The following is a 6,394-nucleotide window of genomic DNA, read 5'->3' as shown; positions in this document are numbered from 1 at the left end:
GAGAAAGATGTCCCTGCCCAGGCCTGGTTAGTAAATCTATACAGTTCATCTCATAGATTAGGCTTCCATGAAAATCAATTACATTATCAATCTTCATTATTCCAAAATAATTCTTTGTGATTGTTGTTTGGATGTGGTGTGATGTGTCCTGCAGAGCCTCCCATCCCTGTGGTAGAGCTCTTGACTGACGATGAGGGGGACGGTAGCATTGGCCCCGCAGCTACAAGGTATATGCCTCTACACAGTAAGAAATGCAGTGTTAATTAAACACTTGAAGTGTCAATTTAACATATCTTAGAGTGTATTTGGTCCCAGAATGAATAAATAAATAAATAAGTGCTGAACACTGCACTAACACTGCATTTTTTATTGTGTGCATGTCTCTCTCCAGCACAGTCCAAACACTCCCTACACACACACACACACACACACACACACACACACACACACACACACACACACACACACACACACACACACACACACACACACACACACACACACACACACACACACACACACACACACACAAACACACACTCTCACACACACACACACTCAAACTCACACTCACTCTCATTCTCTCTCTCTCTCTCTCTCTTTCTCTCTCTCTCTCTCTCTCTCTCTCTCTCTCTCTCTCTCTCTCTCTCTCTCTCTCTCTCTCTCTCTCTCTCTCTCTCTCTCTCTCTCGGTCCTCCTCATCCATCCTTGCTTGATGTCCCCTCCTTCCTCTGGTCACCCCTCACCATGTCTCTCTGTTTTCTCCAGTGTGATCGAGTGGCTGAAGTCCGGCTTTGAGAAAGTGGTGCCACAGCCGGTCGATCCTACCAGCCATTCAGAGGTCCCATTAAAGAAGGAAACAGCTGTAGAAAAACAGTCCATACTTCCATCCCTTAAAGGTACAGTAGGCCTACATCATTTTTACTTGTTTACTTAAATAATGTATGCAAGGTATTCACAAATGGTGTCTTTTTCTTGAGTATTTTCCACCACCATCAATTTTTAAGTATTTATTATGACTAGGAAAATGTCATTCATTCATAAGAAGGTGGATCTTCTATGTGTCCACCATTTTGAATTTCCAGACCTCTTTATCTGCAAAACTGTACTTACTGTAGGTCAGAGCAGTATATTAGTTTATTACTTAGAAAATATTCCTGCAAAGATACAATTTGGGAATGGGCAACATAGTTTGCGATGAGCAGCATAGTTGCCATGCCTACTCTGGCCACAGCACTACAAACTGTAAACAAAACTTTTTTATGTATCCTTCTTTTGTTTGTTCTCTGATCTTGTTAATGATTGTCTTCATGTTCTTGCAGTGGTTGCCCTCCATCCTCCACAGATGCCCAAGGCAGGAGAGGAACCTGCTAGTACAAAGTAAGGGAATACTAAATTAAATGATGGAATAGTTTTATTTATTTTTTTAAAAGCACCTGGAGAATGGGACTTGCAAATGATTTTTGTTTTCTTTTTTTTGTCTTTCTGCCTTCGTTTTCAGTATGGTGGGCTGGTTTGTGTCAGGATTGGAAAAAATGATACCTCAGCCGGTGCTGAAACCGGGGGTAAGTGGAGGCTTTTATGGAGATCTTCTAGAGCAGAGCTACCTCAAAAATGTATCTGCATTTCCAAATTCTTGCGGTTTTTTTACATCTAATTTGATTATGCTTATTGTTTTTAGCACGAGAATGGAATGGTACCAAATGGTGAGTACAGCTTGTTTTCTTAATCATTTTCATTGTCTAGTGTGCTATGCATCTTCTGTTGAAAATGTATTCAATCAAAATGATCACAACGAAAGTTAATCATAAGATCAAAATGGCTTTAGCAGTATGGGTTAAATGAAACACCCTTTTTCATGTTGAGCTACCCTGAGAGCAATGGACAGGAGTGGCTTAGATGGTTTAGAAAAACAGCACATTGAATTTAGCACAGAGGGATTAACTTTTGCCCGATTTAGCTGGTATCGCTCGGGACACGGGACACAGGTGAAAGGTGGCATGGCGAGGAGCAGGTGGAAGTTAAAGGGCAGCTCGGAGGCAACCACTGTTGCTCCAAGCCAGCAGTCCCCTTCCAGTTCAAGGCCAGCTTATTCAGAGCTGAACTGAGTGGATTACAACAGGTGTTGGATGAGTCCCATCAAGTGCAATTAGTGTATTCTGAGAAGCGCAAGCAGCATGAGGTAGTGTTCAGGTATACGGAGGCCCGCTTGGTAAACAATTGCACTGAGTAGCGGAGAGGTGGCTCGCTGTGGGAGGAGGCAGGCTACACACTGACCAAACAAACATCAGACAAACAAAAAGCAAACAAGCAAACTGTGGGTAGTGATGTGAAAAATGGATTCATTAGTTTGCAATCCAGTGCTACATATTTCAAATGACTTGGTTTTAGTTGCAATTTAGCTAGGTGAGTGGCTGGTTGAATGATCACCTGGTTAAATTGGACAGGTGAAACCATGTCATTTGGAATATGTGGCCTGAGATTATAAATAATGAATCCATTCTGCCCATCAAAATGTTGGTGGGGGAACCTAAAACTTCTCTGACAAACTCTAAAAGTTGTCTAATGAACTCTAAAAGTTATGTTAGAACTTAAGAACCCATGGCTAAAAGGATATGGTACCCCCAGGTCAAATTGAAGGTCTCCCCACAGTCCCAAGACGTATATAAGTGGGTGGAAGCGTTTTCCTGGGGACCCAGCCATTGTCTGACTATATCAGTGCTGACTAGTCTGCCATAGGCATCGAACGATTTCGGCCAAAATGAATTACTACTAGTCTACTAGATTTTTTCCCAATTACTTTCTGTGCACTGTACATTCACATTGAGAGGAAATTATGGTGCAAAAAAACACGGAGGGCTTAACTTGGTCATTTCGGATTGTGAACTATTTTCCAAACAATACAAAATCAATGCGAAATCAGGCTAAGGTCAGTGCTGATAGAATTGCACAATGGCTGGGTCACCAGGAAAACACTTTCACCCACTTACTGAAGTCTTGGTACTGTAGGAAGACCCTCAATTTGACCTGGGGGTGGCGTATCTCTTAAAATAATCATTCTCTACAGTGGAAACCAAAGAAGGTTCCGCAAGAAACATTTTGGGTTCATGGATTCTGAGGAACCTCAGGATTCTTCAAAGGACCAATTTGTTTTTAAGAACTTTTAGGTTCCTCCATAGTGGCAGACAGAAGGTTCTTCGGGGAACTTTTATTTTCCCAGTGCAGCTAGGCAGTGGGGCCATAGAGGAGGTGCTTCGCTGTGGGACAGACTCTAACCGGGCCCTTCTCCTCCTTCTGTTTCAGGGACAGCCCCCTAAACAAAAGGAGAAGAGGAGCACCGGGAGAGTCGCCCACGTGCACCTGCTCACACACACACACACACACACACACACACACACACACACACACACACACACACACACACACACACACACACACACACACACACACACACACACACACATATAGTGGCCAACAAACATGACGCATGCATGCCAGTTGGAAAGGGGCAGTTTTGTCATGTAGCGCCGCACGCAACGCATTCAGCACTTTGGTTCCTGAGAAAGAAAAGTGGTACATTGTGAATACTGTTGAAAAATACAGTGCTTTAGCTCAGCGGGTTATTGTGGGAGGCTGTATATACGGAAAGTAGTTTGCATGGCTTTGCTAAGATTCTTGCGATTATTGAGATGCTTGGGTTGAGATTCACTGCTTGCCTTTAGGAATTGTGCTTTGTGATATTTGCTCATGTTGCTAAAAACATATATTTGTATGTTGCTAAGTAATATTATTGCCATTACAAGAAGATTCCTCAGTGGTGCTTTAGCTCAGCAGGTTATTGTGGGAGGCTGTATATACGGAAAGTAGTTTGCATGGCTTTGCTGAGAATCTTGCGATTATTGAGATGCTTGGTTGAGTTTCACTGCTTGCCTTTATGAATTGTGCTTTGTAATCCATGTATTTGTGCATGCTGCTCAAACACTTACGGTATTTACATTATTCTGTGAGATTATTGCCACTATTCCTTTTGATAATACATCCTTACTGCTTACTTTATTGCTTATCACTGCTTACTTAAACGCATTCGTTGGCCATAAAAACAGGAATACTGTTTCACGTTGCCTTGAACTGGCAAGGAACTGACATAATGTTGCATTATACTATTTACTCATATCTCATTTCACAAGTTAAAATTCACCATTGGTGATAATAGATTCTTGTGCATTGAGCACATGAGTACATATGGTTAGCGCAGCAAAGGCAGCTTATCCCGTATGAAAAGAAAACATGAATCGTACACTTATGAGATTATATGCTGTGGACGTCTTATATGTCACATACTATTACAGCAGCTGGTTTGTCATGCAGAATGAGTTATGCATACATATAATACACATTCAATGCTTAGACGTTGCAAAAGTGTCGTATTGTATGTACTTTATGTTCCTTATACAGCATATCAATTATATGTTTAAAATATATAAAATAGATATGTGCGGAAATAATTGATATGTATTGCTTAAATATGCCACATGAGAAATATAAAATACATACAATATGATGTAAGCATTGTTGGTGGAATGTGTGTGTGCCATACTCATACAGGAGTAAAATAAGAAATGTGAATCAATGTGTACGTTTCATGGCGTTTTTTTCATGTGGGACGTGTTTTGTAAACCTATGTGTACTGTACAACAATGAATGTGGACTTGGAATGAATGTGTGGATATTGTTTCCTTATGTTGAATGTAAAACATTACCCAAAAATGGAAATAAATAAGAATTCATGATTGTATGTTAAAACAAATAAACCCACAGGTCCTGCAATTATGCAGATCAGACAGATATTGATAAATGAGATATTATATTATATATTTAATTGAAAGAATGATAATGACGGATGATGTCACTACGTATGTGATTGTGGTTTCAGTTGTGTTCAATAAACAGAGTGATGAAGATATAATGTCTCACTTGAGAAGTAATTGTAATCTTTTTGAAGACTACCATACTTAACTGACAAAGAGCGCCCAGTGGTTGGGTTATTGCTCTTAGACTACTTGACTACTCATGCTCAGGGCTGGATTAATGAATTCAAATCCCCTGAGCAAAGAGTGGTCTTCATACACAAAGGAAAGGGCATTACACTGACAGGACAGGGCCCCTTGTGAACTGTGGGCCCTTGGGCCTGGGCCCGGTTAGCATGTTCTGTACTCCACCCCTGCTAGGGCTACATCCCCACCAAAACCTCCAGTGTTACAGTGTCTTGTTGTGGGGGAAAAAACAAAAAACATAATACACTGTATGACTGCTTAAGGCAATTTCATTTCCAGCATTAATAGGTGTCTCTCACCAGACGCTGTCGCACAATGCAGTCATAATGTTTTGAATGAAATTGCTAACAAACATAACAAACAAACAAAAGCATAGCCTAGTAGCCTCCTTTGTTGTAGATAACCAGACATATAATCCTGTTTAATGGACAAATCGCTTAACAAGCCCTGGGAGAGGGTAAGCAGTGTAATATGTCAGTAGGTTATGAACCCACTAAAGGATCGGAGTTGAGAGCTGATGCAGTCTTAGATCACTAAGGAAGAGTTTGGCTTGGCAGTGAAGCAAACGAAAGTCAGTTTTGTTGAAGCCATCAAATAAAAAAGTGAATATTTAAATTGGCTTGTTTAGAGTGTTACACAAAAATGGCATTATCATTACAACGCTGAGTAATAAACCATATACATTAAAGTACAAAAGTTTGGACACACCTTCTCATTCAGTGTATTCTCTTTATCGCTGTGGGTATTTGCAGTACATTGTAGATCTAGGTCAAAATGTCTCAAAATTCAACTTCTACCTGTACAATTCTAGTGAGTTATTGTATGGCTTCTGCGTTCAATTAAGATTGACCTGACTGACTGGGTGTTTTTACTTGAAGGAACCTGTGGAATCATAAGTTGTGCCATGTTGACGTCAGGTGGATAGACAGTTGACATCACAATTGGAAAGCTGCTAGAATTTATATTTTTTTGCCAAGCACATAAATCTACATGTGTTCATGCAGTTTTGACCCTCCTTGAAAATGTACAATGTACATTTAGCCACAAAATAAAGAGGATCCATTAAATGAGTAGGTGTGTACAACCTTTTGGCCTATACTGTAAATTATAGATAACTTAATGCATAATATTTCATTTTATGTAAATCATAGTTGTCACATTTTCACATTACTACTTGAAAATTTGGCAAAAACAGTTCCCACTCATAAGAAATGCTGAAGTAGCTGATGGATGGACTGCGTGTGGGACCTTGCTTAAATTTGCATGACCTGAGTGGGGTAATGTCTAACGAGCTGTCCAACTACAGAGGTGTGCAAAAGTGCCCTTCTTTGAACTACCAC

The sequence above is a fragment of the Engraulis encrasicolus genome, chromosome 22 (assembly GCF_034702125.1).
Source record: "Engraulis encrasicolus isolate BLACKSEA-1 chromosome 22, IST_EnEncr_1.0, whole genome shotgun sequence".
NCBI classification, from domain to species: Eukaryota; Metazoa; Chordata; class Actinopteri; order Clupeiformes; family Engraulidae; genus Engraulis; species Engraulis encrasicolus.
Note: the sequence above shows the minus strand (reverse complement) of the source record.